Genomic DNA, 16814 nt, shown 5'->3' with positions numbered 1-16814 from the left:
TGCATCACTGGTTTTGAGATTGTGTACAAGGTAGGGTCCAGAGACAGGTGTGGAATCTCTTAAATGAACTATCCTATGAATTTTGTCTGTACTACAAAACATACTCAGGACAGGTCACCAAAGAGAGCCCGCGTGCGTCAAAAATAAAGCTAGCGGCAAAATTCCATATCAACGACCACAGCTTCACCCCTGGTCATTTGGAGTAAATAATGCTACAAATCCTTACATTTTGTCTATATTTATAATATTTTTCGCAATGCAATTGAATTGAGAAAAATGTGTGATAAAACACAACCTCTGCCCTAATGGGCAGGTGGCTGGCTCTGCAAGAGGACTTCGAATACTTGTTATATATAGTAACCTAGGGTAAAACTGCTACCTTCACACATTTCTGCAGTTCTCGCTACATTGTGCAAGCTTAAACATGGGATTACAAAGTGGCAGTTGTTTAAAATACTCTGCTGTTATGTTATTCCATCTTGTGCAAGGGACACACTTTTCCAGTTGACGTAGCTTCGGTCTGAAGCTTGCACAATAACACTAAGGCTTCAGTGACTGAATGCCATTTGACCTATATGCCACTGAATTGTAAGAAACACCATGTTTTCCTAAAATGGGCAGTGTTTCAAAACTATTTCAGGCAAGTGTCGTAGGACGCGTTCTGCAGACGCCAACTTGAAGGATTTCCTGTCGCGTGCTGTTGCCAGCTGCAGAGTTTCCACTTTCCCCTCCGTGTTTGAGTGTGTCGTGAGGTTGGCACTGAAAGATTTGACCACGAAGCTGGCTACATCGACTTGGAGTGTTCACATGCATTATATTTCCCCCTAGGCAGGCTGAATACCTTTGATATTAAAGGCTAAACAGCAGTGGTAACCATTTCGACTTTGCGCTATCCACATTTGTATGGCCTAAACTAGGGTCAATGAGGTGCAGAGGTTCCCCTATGCTTCTCCCCTATATGAGAGGTCTACAAATTGGTGGGGCGGGGGGGGGGGAGGCAGACAGGGTGTGTGTTGTGGGGGGAATCTACGGTCTCAATCTAGAAGGGGGCCATGTTCTTGCCAAGAGAGCAGCAGCGCGGTGCCTTCAGTGAAAGACAATATTCCATCAGGAATGTCTGTTGTGAGTAGTGTCCTAAAGGGTCACACCGCTGCTACTGTTATGCAGTTAGGAACATGGCTGCCAGTGAAATGTTGGCAGTCATGTATTTTATTGCATTTGCAAATGAATAACCGAACATAACTGCAACATTTCCCTTGCTGCACGTGTTCAGAGCTGCCATTTTCATTGAACTGCAAGAACATATTTTTGCCATTCTAGTGGGTGGCAATGTTTTGTTTGTATTTTTCTTAACATGAGGGAGGCACGGTATTACTAAGCTTGACCGCCACTGCCTAGAGGCTTTCAAAGGTCAGACTTTCTACCACACATCAAGTGAAAGCGGAGTCCTCCAAGAGCTGCTCCTAAGAAGATCATTAACTGCAGTCAGTTCAGTTCAGTTCAAAAGCTTTATTCGAAATGTTAAAAACAATTCATAAAAGCATACATACAATCAGGAAAGCAGAAAAACTAATTCTTGTTACAAAAACAGTATACAAAATCCATGTATATGCTAAAATTGGAACGACATGTGGGAATTATGTATTCAGTAATAAATAGAGCATAACCTCGAGCAGAACCGTTGTGTCATCAATATAACGTTGCTTATTCTAGCGTAATGTCCCGTCTGTATTTCAATATTGCTCTTAAATACATCATTACAGTATTAATTGTATAGTAATCTTCCAGGGATCGCAATTTATTATATGCTTCTCTCGATTTTCTTATGCCCCACTTTAACAAAAGGGGCCGTAATATTTGTCGCCTTGGAAGTGCGTATAAAGTGCAATATAAAGTGCAGTGAATATTGGATTGGACTGACAGCTTATCACAGGGGCAAATTAGTTTAGCTTTGGACCAGTCGTTACACCTTGGAAGAGTAATAAGTCTGAAAAATGTTTCAAATCGGAAAGATGTTAATATTCTACGATAAAAAAAGGGTTGGTCAACAGTAAGGTACAACTGGATGTTTCTATGAAGTGTCACTTCATCGTGATTTCTGACTGACATCTTGACCCTTTGGGTTTTCCATCTGTTTGATTCACAATGTTCAGTCAGTATTTTCTTTAGCGCGGATCTGGAGATAGAGTCCATGGTGGCTGGGTTAGAGAAATATTCTGGACAGCCGATCTCAGAGCACAGACTCTTAACATAATTAAGCCACATGATGTTTTTTACCCCGCAGCACTGCAGGCAGTCCTCTGCTACCGCTCTGTTGAGATTTGTGGCAGGGTTGGTCCAGATGTTATGCCACAATAAGATTGGTGCCATCTTAATGGTATCAGAGATATGTTGTATGGCCAATTCTGCATGCAGGACATATATTGATGTGCTGGGCGGCACTGCCAAGACATACCTTAAGAATTTGTTCTCTATTCGTTGGATGATTTCCACAGACTGTATCCCCCATAACCCAGCCCCATACGTGCCAATGGAAAGACATTTAGATTTATAAATTTGTAAAAGTTCCCTTGGTGGCCTTGATCCAATCTTCTTCGCAAAGTTGAGGAGAGCTCCCGTTGCTTTAGTGAATGCCAACGCTCTTGCTTTCACTGCTGGTTTCCAATTACCTTGTCTGTCCATATGAACCCCAAGATAACAGAAAATGTCTGCTAATTCAACACACTTATTATCCAAATTTATATTACATGGAGCTCTGAGTTTCCGTGGGCCACAGGACATGGTGAAAGTCTTGGACACATTTATAGATAAACCCCTCTTATTCATGTACTCAGAGAATGTATTTACTGCGTTTTGCAGGCCTCTCTTAGTCTGTGACAAGATAGCCGCATCGTCGGCGTAAAGGAGTATGGGTATGGGTTTTCCTTTAATCACTGGATAGTGATTATACTTCTCTGATAGCAAGGTTCCCACATCATTTATGTACAGATTAAAAAGCAGGGGTGCAAGAATGCACCCCTGCCTTACTCCTCTGCGGATAGGGAAGAAATCCGAACATTCGCCTCCCTTGCCGAACCTCACCCGTGCACCAGCCCCCGAGTAGAGTTCTTTGATAAAGATTATGATCCTGCTATCTAGACCGATATCTTCTAAGATCTGCCACAGGGTGTCATGCCTTACACAATCGAAAGCAGAACTGAGATCTACATATGTTATGTACAAATTAACCTTTTTGGCATGAACATATTTTGACATAATAAGGGCAAGATTTAAACCTTGTTCAATTGTTCCCTTTCCTCTAGTAAAGCCGTACTGCATTGTAGATAGGATATCTTTTTCTTCGAGCCACTCCTGCATCCTGGTAAGGATGATTCTGCCTGCTGTTTTCATTAGGCCATCTAAGAGCGAGATGGGCCTATAGCAGGCAGGATCATTTCTATCCCCTTTTTTGTGTATAGGGACCAGGATGGCCTCCTGCCAGGTTTTGATGAATCCGACTTTATTAGAGGAATTAAGGACGTTTGTTAAAATTGGGGCCCAAAGGTCAGGGAGATTTTTAAAAACATCTAATGGGACCTTGTCTGGTCCTGGCGCTTTTGCCGCTGGACTTTCTTTTAAAGCTCTTTGAACTTCTTCTAGGGTAAAGGAAATATCTATTGGAAAGCTAAAACCCTCTATTACATTTGTAGATCTTGTAGTCGTGTGGTCCTCATCAATAGGGACTGAACAGCTATAAAGTTTCTGGAAGTGTTGGACCCATTCCTGTGCTGAGATTGCGTTGTCTATTGAGGGGCCCGCTCGCTCCTGGTAAAATGGAGCGCTCACGGCCTTCCAAAAGGCAACGTTGTCCCTTTTGTTACATGCTTCATGCAGGTTAGCCCACGCTTTTAATTTCAGTTCTTTTTTCCTAAAGGTTAAGGCAAGGCGATAGTTCCGTCTCGCAGTTCTGATCTCTACTCTCGTTGATGAGCTACAGTGCAGGGTATTTTTTAATGCAGTAAGGGCACTTCTGCATTCCTTATCAAACCACCCGAAAGGACCTTTTTGATTGTTGGATTGGGTTCTTACAAGGTTATCCTTAATTTTACCTGAGATGTTACCAAAGGATCTAAGGACAGTTAGTGGGTCCTCATCTAGAGATAGATAGATATTAAAATCTTCCAGGGAGGAGCTTATCAGGTTTTTATTAAAGGTTTCTGGGATTACCTTTTCCCATTTGATTGTAAACCCATTTTTTTTACCTAAAATCGGGGTAACGTCATAACAGCTGCCAAGAGGGTGAAGTTGGTTGCTAAGTTTGAAATTATAAATAGAAAGGATAGGAAAATGGTCGCTCATAGGTGAATCGAGAGTACGCCAATCAATTACCTGAGCTGAATACCGTGCTGAAAATAGGGCAAAATCGATTATTGAGTTGGCTCCTCTTCCATTAAAGGTAGGTGTGAACGGTTTAGGTGGAGTACAGAGCTCATTTGTGAAAGCCAAGGAGTAGTGCCCCATGATCCTATTCATCTGATCTCCAAATTTTGTATGACAGAAGTGATGATAAATCATCGCCTCTTCGTCGCCCTCCCAACCGCACACCCCCTTTGTACTCAAGGGACATAAGGAGCAGTTAAAGTCCCCCACCCATATAATTGTCATATCCTCTTTTGATGACTCTTCAATACCATTAAGAGTGGAATCCAGTTTCTTAAGCACGTTTTCCGCTTCCAGAGGTGGGATATTATTATAAAAATTTATGATTAATAGATTTTTCTGAGAACCCCATGTGGAAAGAAGTATTTGAAAATAGTTATCGTCCAGAAGTGTTTTTTGAATCACTGGGCCCGTGGTTATAGATGTATATATAGTTAGACCTCCCTTTGGCCTACCTCTCCTGCTGGCTATAGCTGGGGTAAAGAAAGTTTTATAGCCCAGAATATGGAATGCCTCTGTAGCCCATGTTTCTTGGATCGCGATCACAGGATGAACTGTTGTGATCGCCTGCCATTGTATGTCATCAATCTTTCCTGCTAAGCCTGCCACATTCCATGAGACTACAGACATATGGGTTTCTGTGCATTCCAAATGGGACGAGATATTTTGAGAGGTATGGGGTGGGTCTATACCCCTATCCTGGGTGCCCGGTTCGGGGATTAAGTTTGCCACCAATAGTAATGATGATTGACTTGATGTTTGGGGATCTACAATGAGTGATTGTAATTGCGGACTGGGTATGGGGGAGGAAGATCCCTGGGTGCATCAGTCTAAGAGATCTGCTCCCATCAGTGCCTGATATCTATTTGATAGGGATAGTGGATAATAGTAATCCTCATGTTGAGGTCTCTGGTGCCTCTGATAATTCCACTGAGTAGGTTCCTGCTGGGGCCTAATGGCTACCAGAGACCTAGGGTAGAAGTATGTTAATTCCTGAAGTTGGATGCCCAGGTTATCTCTCTCCTGATACCACTCTCTTAGATATTTCATCACTCTATAGTCTCTAAAATTGATGATTATGACATCCCCACTGATGTCTTTTGGTCTAAGACCCAGCCATTTGGCCCTTCTGACAAGGAGAATATCCCCGTTTATATTTGGTGGCAAAGGACGATTTTTTTTAAGCCAATATATTATTTTGTTTTTGAGGCTCCCATAGTCCTCGAACTGATTCGGTAGAAGCTCAGGGACCCCGGTCAGGATGGCCACGAATGGGGCCGATTCCGGTGGAAGAGTAATTTGTATCTCTCGTTTTGGTCTAGTTCCTTTGTATGTTTGAGGTGACCCAGTGTTTGTAAATTCTGCCGCATTGGGGTTATTTCTAGGGACTGGAGCGTCTGTAGGATTTTTATTAAGATTTTTTGTTGCGGGGTCTGCTCTTTTGGTTTTTTCCCCTATATTATTCGCACCTTCGGATGATTTAATTAAATTGCTGTTGTTGGTTTGAGGCTGACCTGATTGCAATTGGGTCGACCTGGGTTTTTGAATTAAGGAGTTGGAGTTTTGTTGATTAGTCCCTGATTTGTCTACAGGTCTAGCAGATTTCTCGGTGGGGGCTGAAGTCGTATTGGGTTTCCTAACTCCTGTGGTCTTGTCTCTCTGATTCACAAGTTGTCTGGTCAGTTCCACATTAGTTTGTGTAGTGATTTCTAATTCACCCAATTTTTCTGTAATAATTTTTAAGCGATGAACTAGGGGTAAAATTAAGGAAGTGACCAAGTGTTCGAACTTCTCTACCAGCTCTTTAATTGGGGCGGTTTGTATTGGTGGATCATTAATGATGTTTATTTTATTGGTGTTGGGCTTTTCTACTACATTCTTATTGGGTTTACTTGTAGGGACCATTTTCTTACTAGCTTTGGCCCTTCTACCTTGATGTGTTTCTATGTCCCTTTTCCTCTTTCTGGAGTTGGGAGGGTTCTTGGTATTTAAAGCTGTAGTAGGAGAATTGTTTTTCTGCTTTTGCAATGATATATTTTGGGGGCCGCGCTCCTGAGATTGAGTCTCACTCCCTACTAGGTCTATAATGGGCGGAGGTGAAGTGGTTTGATCACGTAACTGAAGGGGGATACTGATATCCCCCAATATTGCTTTGGTAGGTGAGGGATTTTTCGGGGAAATAATTTTATTAACAGCATCTACAGATTCCAGAATATCATCGATCAAAGGAAAGGATAGGGCCGTAGAGTGAAGAGAGGGAAAATCCATAGGACTAGCCTCCCTTTGTTGGTCTTGGGTGAGTGGATCCAGTACGATATGAGGAGCACAGGGAAGAGAAACAAAGGAAGGCAAAAGGTACGAATCCTGGGAGATGTTAGTAATATCAGGTAAAATAGTACTGGACAGAGGGGGTAATGTTCCAGCAGGTAGGGATAAACGTTTTTCAGTCTGTTTTATGACTGTTGTCACAGCTCCTATGGTCCTCTGCAGCATGCGATCAATGGCTGTGAGAGTTTGTACAGAGTTTTTCAAAGGTTTTACAGATTTAGCGGGAGGCATGATAAGTGATCCCAATTAGGGCAAGGACTGGTAATCCCCAAACAAAAAGATACAAAACAGGGCTTACTGGCTCCGATGAGGTAGGCGAGGACCGATGAGTAGATCTAATACCTAGGGCGAAAAGGGGTTGCCCAGCCCGGCCTCCTTCGGCCCCCGAACGGCCACAAAACGGCCCGCTCTTAGCCCGGTCTTCGCCCGCGCGCGTCCCGCGTCGCGGGTGAAATGGTGGTGTTTATGTGCTTGTGTGCTTGCCGGCGGTGGGCGTGTCCGTGGGCGTGTCCGCCGGGGGAAGAGGAACCAGCTGAGCAACCTAGAGATTGCTGGTCCTCGCAGTCCCCCGGCTTGCAGTACGTAGTTTTTGCCCAAGCCCAAGCCTCTGACCCTAGGACTCCAGCTGGGAGCGCTGGGCTGGCTCTGCCGATTGCAGAGCTCGCTCACACCAGCGAGTCCTTGGGGAGGCGGCAGTCAGGGAAAACGAGCAACGAGCAGCTCCCAGCTTCACACGGACCTTGATTTTCTGCAGGGACAAGTGAGTGGCACCCGCGAAGCGGGTGTCACGAAAGGTTAAAAGTTGGCTCGAGGGTGGGCGTGTCCGTGGGCGTGTCCGCCGGGGGAAGAGGAACCAGCTGAGCAACCTAGAGATTGCTGGTCCTCGCAGTCCCCCGGCTTGCAGTACGTAGTTTTTGCCCAAGCCCAAGCCTCTGACCCTAGGACTCCAGCTGGGAGCGCTGGGCTGGCTCTGCCGATTGCAGAGCTCGCTCACACCAGCGAGTCCTTGGGGAGGCGGCAGTCAGGGAAAACGAGCAACGAGCAGCTCCCAGCTTCACACAGACCTTGATTTTCATTGAATAGGATCATCCTAATCCGATGTTCCAAAATATGATTGCACCTTCAATGCCAGTGCAGTAAGAATGTTGTCGACAGTGTGTCTCTTGTGTTCCTGAATAGTATAGAAGTGCGGGCTAAAAATTGTTTCGGAGCGTTGTTCCACAGTGAAGCATCAATGGAGTGTAGATAAAAAACGAAAGTTTGTCCTGGCCCCCGTTAGCAGGCAGTCCGTAGTGCCAACGGATTTCAGAAGAAAGGGGGATGTGCTTGCTTAGATACCAACATCCATACGGATTGCCAGATATTTAGTGCGATGCGGGACCTGTGATTAGGTCTCCGGCGCTTCCTGCTCCTCCGTATGGGTTTCCGAAGCCTGCAGTCATTAGGATCAGCTAAGAATATTTACTTTATCGACCTCTCCCTGACTTTTCAGTTGCACAATGGTACAATTTACTTCAAAAGCAAATAAAAATCCTGTTCGATCTGTGTCAAACCTGTCTGCAAAGAACATTTCCTGTGACCCGCTTGTCGGTCATTTAATGTATCTCAAGATTGCCACACGTTTTATATCTTCCTTGCTAAAACTTTGAGAGTCTTGATTTCGCTCTTCTGTCCAGGTCACCTGGATGTAATATGTACTCTTCCATTGCTCTCAGTCAAGAGGAACCTCAAGAAAAGGAGACATGGAGGTTAAGCGTTCTATAGAGAAAAGAGCAAACTCTTTCTGTGGAAGACTGGCCCACAGCAGCCTTTGAAGCACCTCAGCTGCCTGTAAAATAGCTTCATCTCATTCGCTGCCAAAAACTAAATCGGCATCACCTCTAGCAACAAAACCAAATGATCATCTATGGGATGCCTAGGCAACGAGATGCCTTGTTGACCAGAGGCCATGTTTTAAGAGGGTCTGAACCTACGAGGAGCCTTAGCATGCAGAGACAAACTCCTACCTGGGGCCTCTGGAACAGATAAACAGGATAATGACCAGTGTAAATCAATCTGCTAAAGGCAATGGCACAACTACGAGGCGCTAGATTAAAGTACCTTGAATCCGGTTACAAGAGACTATGTATAATGATATTGGAAAATTCCAGAGGTTGACTGACCAAGCCTCCACCACTTTTAGGCTTCCGATATTCACCACAGAAAGGACAGGTTTTCGATTGGCCTTCAAAAATAAACAGGCATGTCAATAAAAGCCTTTCTCATACTGAACCGTCTCTGGGAAGAAGCAGCAACTAACTTTGGAGAACCCAGGTACAGAGAAGGCAAAACATCTGAGCAGTGTGCAGTCACTATGATCAATGCAGGCAATGGTGCCCCACTCTTGGTGCGGTAGGCGACATCAGTAGTTCCTTAGAGCTACTTTCCTAAGCAAACCTGAAGACCAAAAGGTACAAGCTCAAGATATTTTAAAAGCCCTGGAATAGACCTCTGCATTAGTTAATGAAGGTTGCAGCCACCAGCTTTCATCAACTTGTGCACGGAACTGTTCTAAAAGTGCTATGGTTGGCTTTACTGTGCAAAAATGTGATGAGTGGAATGCTGGAAATATCCTTGGCCACTGGTAAATACTCAGGCCACATTCTCGTGCATCGTTGTTTTGCACACCCTGCAACTACAGATCACACCCAGCCATATGCAAAGCAGTTTTGACCCTGATCCTATAGGTTCGGTCCAGCTCAGCTCCTCCTCAAATTGAAACACAAGCAACCCAAGACTAGTTTCACTGTGACTGGGGCTCTGGAGCATATCTGTCTGCCTGAAAGTTTGGGCAGGGATTCTTGATATTCCCTTTAGCAGGGCTTGTTTGTGAGATGTGAATTTGGCACTGCAAACTATAGAAACTGAGATGGCAAGATCACTAGCATTGGTCAAATAAAGTTTTTATTAAACATTTAGTATGTCTTGGTCCTTAGTAGAGGGGGTGAAGGGAAGAAGTGTGGCGCAGCAGCAAGAGCAGCTGACTCCGGAACATGGGGCTCAAGGTTCAAACTGCGGTGGCAGCTCAGCTCAGCATCATGTGACTCTGGGCAATAGCTCACGTGGGTGAGGAGTCTGAACGTGATCCTCTTGCTGACTGGGAGCCAGTGCAGGTCTCTCAGGTGGCCGGAGATGTGGCTGTGACAGAGGACGTCCAGGATGAGACGTGCGGAGGCGTTCTGGATGCGTTGGAGTCTTTTCTGAAGTTTGGCTGTGGTTCCGGTGTAGAGGGTGTTTCCGTAGTCCAGTCGGCTGGTGACGAGTGCCTAGGTGACCGTCTTCCTGGTTTCGGTGGGGATCCACCGGAATATCTTTCGTAGCATGCGCAGGGCGTTGAAGCACGATGATGAGACGGCGTTGACCTGTCTGGTCATCGAGAGGGAGGAGTCCAGGATGAAGCCCAGGTTGCGTGCGTGGTCCGTTGGTTTGGGAGTGGTACCCAGGGCGGGGGGCCACCAGGAGTCGTCCCAGGTGGAGGGCGATGATCCCAGGATGAGGACTTCCGTCTTGTCTGAGTTCAGTTTCAGGCGGCTGTTTTTCATCCACTCGGCGACGTCTTTCATCCCATCGTGTAGGCTGGTTCTGGCGGTGGCGGGGTCATTGGTGAGGGAGAGGATCAGCTGGGTGTCGTCGGCGTAGGAGATGATGTTGAGGTTGTGTTGGCGTGCGAGGGGGCTCATGTAGACGTTGAAGAGGGTGGGGCTGAGTGATGATCCTTGTGGTATGCCGCAGATGACTTCGGTGGCCTCGGATCTGAAGGGGGGGAGGCGGACTCTCTGGGTTCTTCCGGTGAGGAGCGAGATGATCCACTCCACTCCAGTGCCCTGTCTTGGATTCCGATGTTGCTGAGGCGCTGCACTAGGGTGCGGTGACAGACAGTGTTGAATGCTGCAGAGAGGTCCAGGAGGATGAGGGCCGCTGTTTCCCGATTGTCGAGCAGGGATCTGATGTCGTCTGTGGCTGCGATGAGGGCGTGGTTGGCTCGGACTGTGAGTGGTCGAGGGATCCGTTCGTCTCGAGGAAGGCGGCAAGCTGTCTGTTGACGGTCTTCTTGATGACTTTGGCGGGAAAAGGGAGGAGCGAGATGGGGCGGAAGTTCTTGAGGTCGGTGGGGTCCGCTGTTGGTCTCTTCAGGAGGGCGCTGAGCTCGGCGTGCTTCCAGTTCCCTGGGAAGGTGGCGGTGTTGAAGGAGGTGTTGATGATGTCCCGGAGTTGGGGTGCGATGATGGAATCGGCTTTTTTGAAGACGTGGTGGGGGCAGGGGTCGGTTGGTGATCCGGAGTGGATGGTGTTCATTGTGCGGGTGGTGTCTTCGGTGCTGACCGGGGTCCAGGCGCGGAGGGTGGTGGTGGGGGGCGTTGGTCTGGAGGTTGGGTGCGTGGTCTGTGCGCCGAAGCTGTTGTGTATTTCGGCGATCTTGCTGTGGAAGAACGGGGCGAGTGAGTCGCAGAGGTCTTGCGAGGGAGTGATGTCGTTGTTTCCGGAGCTGGGGTTGGAGAGCTCTTTGACAATGCTAAAGAGTTCCTTGCTGTTGTGGGCGTTGTTGTCCAGTCGTTCTTTGAATGCTGTCTTCTTGGTGGTGCGGATCAGCTGGTGGTGTTTGCGGGTGGTGAACAGTGTGCTAGGTAACAATGACCCCACTGAAATTAACAGGATTCCAGCTTTGCTGTACTGCAGGAAGCAGATGGCAGTCACTTGATTTATATAAGGTGTATCTTTGGTGCATGGTATCCAGCCATGACTCAAAAGTTGTGTAAGTAATGTTTCTTAATTCACCCACATGTGATTCAAGAACGGGAAGCGTAGTTGTACATGGCTGAATGCAAAAGGTTGTGGTTCACACAGGTCACCCTCCAAGTTTTAGGCCCAGTATCGGTTCCAGGTCGGTTCCCACAGCTGCCACACTTTCCACTCAAAATCTTCAGGTAAGTCTAAATCCAAGAGCAAGCATAAGAAAGTGAAGCAGGACGCTACTCAATAGGCCTCTCTGATTTCAAAGAGAAGGCACACAATGACATTCAAAATTTGAGTTACACTTCTTCAAGATTACTGGCCAAGGACCAGATTCCTTAATTGGTCCTGAAGTGCCCCACTTTCCCCAGGCTGTTGTCAACCCTGCAGCACATTGAGGTCTTCAAAAAGGCCAGGCTGCAAATCTTGAATGCAGTCCTGGCTCCCTCTTGCAAGCCTTTGAGCCCCACAGACCCGCAAGGGACCGTCCAATCAGGTTATCACCAATGGGACATTTCTCAGTGCAGTTTGTCCCTTTTGGGACACCTTAAATGGTACCTTTCAACTCCAGTATAGACCTTGACTCGTCCACTCCGAGGCCCACCACACCGACACCGACTCAATCAATGCCGGTTGATCACCCCAGTATACTGATTGATGATTGTGATGGACATGGCTTGTACCTCACACCCCATTATGCTGATGATCTCTTATACCTTTATTTATAAAACAGTGGGCTTCATACTTACTACCTTGGAACAAAATTCCACTCACCCCATCGGCCATTAACAGAAAAAAGTGCCTTATTTGCATTAGTAATTCGGATGACCGCTGATGTCCTAGAATTGCAGCTGCCCTGCATTGAGACTAACACAAATGTTATAAACAGAAATTTTGCATCCTGGGCCAGCAACATCAGAGCCCTTGTGTCCTTCCAATGAGTCTCTCACAGATATTTTGATAGCTTTTTAAGTTCAAAAAGAATTTTATTTCGGGAAAGGGGAAAGGAATAAGGTGTCAGTACATAGTATAATAGGAAATAGAAAGTACAAATACATAGGTAAGTAATGGGCATAATACGGTCATAAACAACAATGAAAAACTAATCATAGGCATCAAAAACTAAGTAAAATAAAAATAGCAATTGTAGAAATAAAATTATACAAAGGGAAGTACATACAATTGATAATGTAGAAGAAACAGAATGCAGGGGGCAGTTAAGGGGGTTTGATAACTTCTTGTTGTGAAGGTTGCAGGCAGAAAGAGCGCTTAGTACATACATCAAGATAAAGCGTAACAGGAAGCCATAAGTCCATACGTTTTGCTGCCATATGTGCCGGAAAAACAAAAGCAGTATCCAATCTGTGATTATGGCAAACGTTGTACCACCATGCTTTAAAAGAAATATTAGAAAAGTTCTTCCAGTTGACTAATTTGCTGAAACGCAACAGCTGACAATAAATCAATAATCTGAGTATTTAATTCAGCAGCTTTCTAACAAGGAGAGAGACTTCCTAAAAAAAACATTAGTATAAGAGAAAGGAATGCAGGTATGAAACATTACATTAATTTGGGCCCAGACCTGAGTGAAAAGAAGTCTGTTATAAATGAAAAGCAAGGTTTGTGTCAAGGTCGCTACCCTAGAGAATTTACGAATTTTATTCCATATCTTGTCCCATAAGGGAACGGACCAAGATGCAGCGAGATCTTGTTCCCAACCCTCCTCCACTTTAGATTTGGATCTGATAGAGTCTCTAGAGTGAAGATGTTTGTAAATGAAGGAGGCTTCAGGAGTAGTGTGTAGAAAGGAGTAAAGAAGCGAGAAGGGAGTAGAGAAGGGGGAGATGCGTGCAGAAGGCGAGTGTAAGTAGCCAATGCAGCTTCTTTAAGAAGTGTATACTTATGGATGAAAAAGCAGGCAAGCCAAAGGTGGCGCAAAGAGTGGGGAAGGGTATAGAAGAGGAATGTAAAAATAGTTGGGAAACCCAGATGAGCCCTTTGTGCTGCCACGACTTCCAATAAAAGGGTTTATTCCTTATTAAAAGGGAAGTGTTGTGCCAAATGGTGGAGGTAAGGAACCCAGCAACAGTCACAGGGGGAGCAGGAGAAGAAGATAAAAGTAACTTCGCTGTGAATTTGTGGATGAGAGTGGGAGTAGAGGAAGGTTTGCGTGAAAAAGAAAGGTATTCAGCAAAAGAGAAGGGGGAAAGAAAGAGACGTTCAAGTTTGGCCCAGAGGGGACACGGGGAATCCAGGTCCTGCAACCAAAGTGAAGCCTGTCGTAATAGAAACTCCTTAAGATAAACTGGGAAATCTGGGAAGTTAACTCCACCTTCTGATTTAGGACATATAAGTCGGCCAAGGGACATTCTAGGTTTTTTATTGCCCCAGAGAAAAGATGTCAAAATTGAGTTAATTCTTCTGAAAAATTTAGAGGGAATGGAGACAGGAATATTAGAAATAGTATAAAGGACTATGGGAGACAACATCATTTTAATTGTATCAAGGCGGCCCCACCATGATAAGTAAAGGGGATGCCATCTAGAAGTTAAGTCTGACAATTTTTGAATGCACTTATTTAAACAAAGGGAAACCGTGTCTGAAATAGAGGGGGTGATATGAAGGCCAAGATATTTAATGTGTGAGGAGCTCCTTGTAAAATTGGAGGCAATGAAATCCGGTTTAAATGGGAACTTCGTCAAGGGCAAAATCTCACACTTGTCATTATTAAGCTTGTAACCAGATATCTGGGAATAATCTTTTACTTCAGCAAGAAAGGCAGGAATGGATTCAGTAGGGTTGGAAATAAAAAGTAAGATGTCATCCGCATACGCGGCAAGCTTAACTTGAGAATCTAAAGCATGAAAGCCATGAATATTAGGGTTTTGACGAAGTTTGGATAAAAAGGGTTCTAGGGCCAGGTTAAAAAGAAAAGGGGATAGGGGACATCCCTGACGAACTCCTCTCCCTAAATCAAAAAAGGAGGAGACTAGACCATTGGCGCAAACCGCCGCACGGGGATTGGAGTACAGTAAAGAGATCAGAGGGATACATTTAGGGCCAAAACCGAACCATTTAAGGGTATGAAACAAATAGGTCCACTCAACCCTATCAAAAGCTTTCTCAGTATCTAGGGCGATTGCTGCAAGGGCATTGGATGATTTATAAGATTTTGATAAAACATTAAATAAAAGTCTAGTATTATCCGTGATAAATCTGCCCTTGACGAAGCCTGATTGTTCCTCGCCTAAGAGATCTGGAAGTAGGAGGTCAAGACGTGCTGCGAGTGATTTAGCAAATATCTTGTAGTCGATATTGACCAAGGAAATGGGCCTATAGTTCTTACAGTAGTGGGCATCTTTCCCCTCCTTAGGTATGAGACATATGTGAGCGTCAGAGAAAGAACCTGAGGAAGCACCTAAGGCAAGAAAAGAGTCCAAGAGAGAATGTAGTTTTGGAAGAAGGAGTTTTGAGAAATGAAGAACAAATTCAACAGTAAGGCCATCTGGTCCAGGGGCCTTGTCTTTTTTGAGAGTCTGGAGTGCTAGAAGTAATTCATGTTGAGAGACATCTAATTCTAGGGAAGATAAATCAAGAGGGAAGTGGGGAGGTTTATGTATGGTAGAGAAGAAATGATCCAAAGAGTGTATGGAGGGCTGGGTTTCAGAGGAGTATAACGTTTTGTAGAAGGAGGGGAATTCAGTGAGGATGTCCGCATCTTTATGTTGAAGATTGGAATGAGTGTCGTAGATAGACTCAATGTTCAGTTTGTTGTGCTTGATTTTCAGATAGTTGGCTAAAATGTTCCCGCTTTATTTCTACCACCATACAATTTTGCACTAGATTTCAATAAATAGAGAGGCATCCTCTGTAGATTTTTGTTGAAACTTATTTTGGCATTAACAAGGGCTGTTAAACTTGTGAGTGAGAGGTGAAATAGGCGTGCTCCAATTTCTTGATATCTTGAAGAAGATCGCCAGTAAGCTTGCGGGCAAGTTTTCGTTTCTTTGCAACATATCCAATGATAAAATCTCTTGCCGCAGCCTTAAAGGCATCCCAGATAGTATGTTTGGGGATAGAGGAAGTATCATTAAACAAAAAAAATTCATCAGAAAATTCAATGAAGGAAGCAGTAAATTTAGGATCCAACAGAAGGTTATTAAAGCGCCATCTCTTAGGACCGACCGGTTTAGGAAGTATGTCAATGTGGGCTATGATAGGAGCATGATCCGAAAATAAGATAGGACCAATTTCAGCATTAGTAAGAGTTTGGGAGATATTATGAGTAACAAAAATGTAATCAATCCGGGATTGGGAATGATGGCATGGGGAGTAAAAAGTAAATTCTCTCGCTATCGGATTGCACATGCGCCAGGCGTCAATGAGCTTGTGTTGAGAGATAGCTTGAGTAAATAACTTATGAGATTTATTTGGGACGGAGGCGGAGTCCAAGATGGCGGAGTGAGGACTCTGCTTGCGGCGGACTAGGTGCTTTCTCTCCCTCCTCTCGGCAGTGTCGGTGGTGCTAATGGACAAAATCCTCCCGACTTAGATAGCCGGATTTAATGGAACCGAGAGCGGGCGAGCAGGTGAAATGTACGGAGCCGAGTGAAAGTATTGAGCCGGGTTGGAGACATCGCGACGGGGTTTAGACGAGCGGAGCAGCAGGAGACATGCATAAAGCTGAAGTCTGACTCACCCGAGGTGGTTGACTGCCCGAAGTGAAGTGAAGTGAAGTGAAAAACATTGGATTCTTCCTGGGCTAACCGCTTCTGGTCTTCTGGTCCCTGGCGTCCCTGGCGTCCTCAACGGCGCAAGGGAAAAAAGCCCTCCCAGCAGTTTCAGCGGAGCAGGACGTCACTGGCCGGGGTTTCCGCACAACGCGCCAATTCCCGCCGTACTGCATTGCACTGTATGTCTGAACGACGAGCGGGCGTGGATCGATAAAACGCTGGAAACGCTGGAAATCTCGCTGCAACATTGTAGCAACTAAAGCAATTATCCTTCTTCTTCATGATTAACGGCTGACGGATGCTGTGGCACACCACAAGGATCTGGCGAGCTGTGAAGGTCTGGCTCAAGAAACGGCTCAATCACTCTGGGATCATCGTGTTTGGTCTGGCCAAATCAAAGCTCTCAACCACAACTGTGATCACTACTACAGAAGGCATGTCACCCAAACACCCTCCGCGAACCACGCAAAATACCAAGAATTCAACAACAGCCGCGGCGGCAGCGGCAGTGATGACTACTGCCCCTGCATCTTTACCCATGGCAGCAGACTCAACGGCAGCCTC

This window comes from Lissotriton vulgaris, chromosome 5, assembly GCF_964263255.1.
Source record: "Lissotriton vulgaris chromosome 5, aLisVul1.2, whole genome shotgun sequence".
NCBI lineage: Eukaryota > Metazoa > Chordata > Amphibia > Caudata > Salamandridae > Lissotriton > Lissotriton vulgaris.
Note: the sequence above shows the minus strand (reverse complement) of the source record.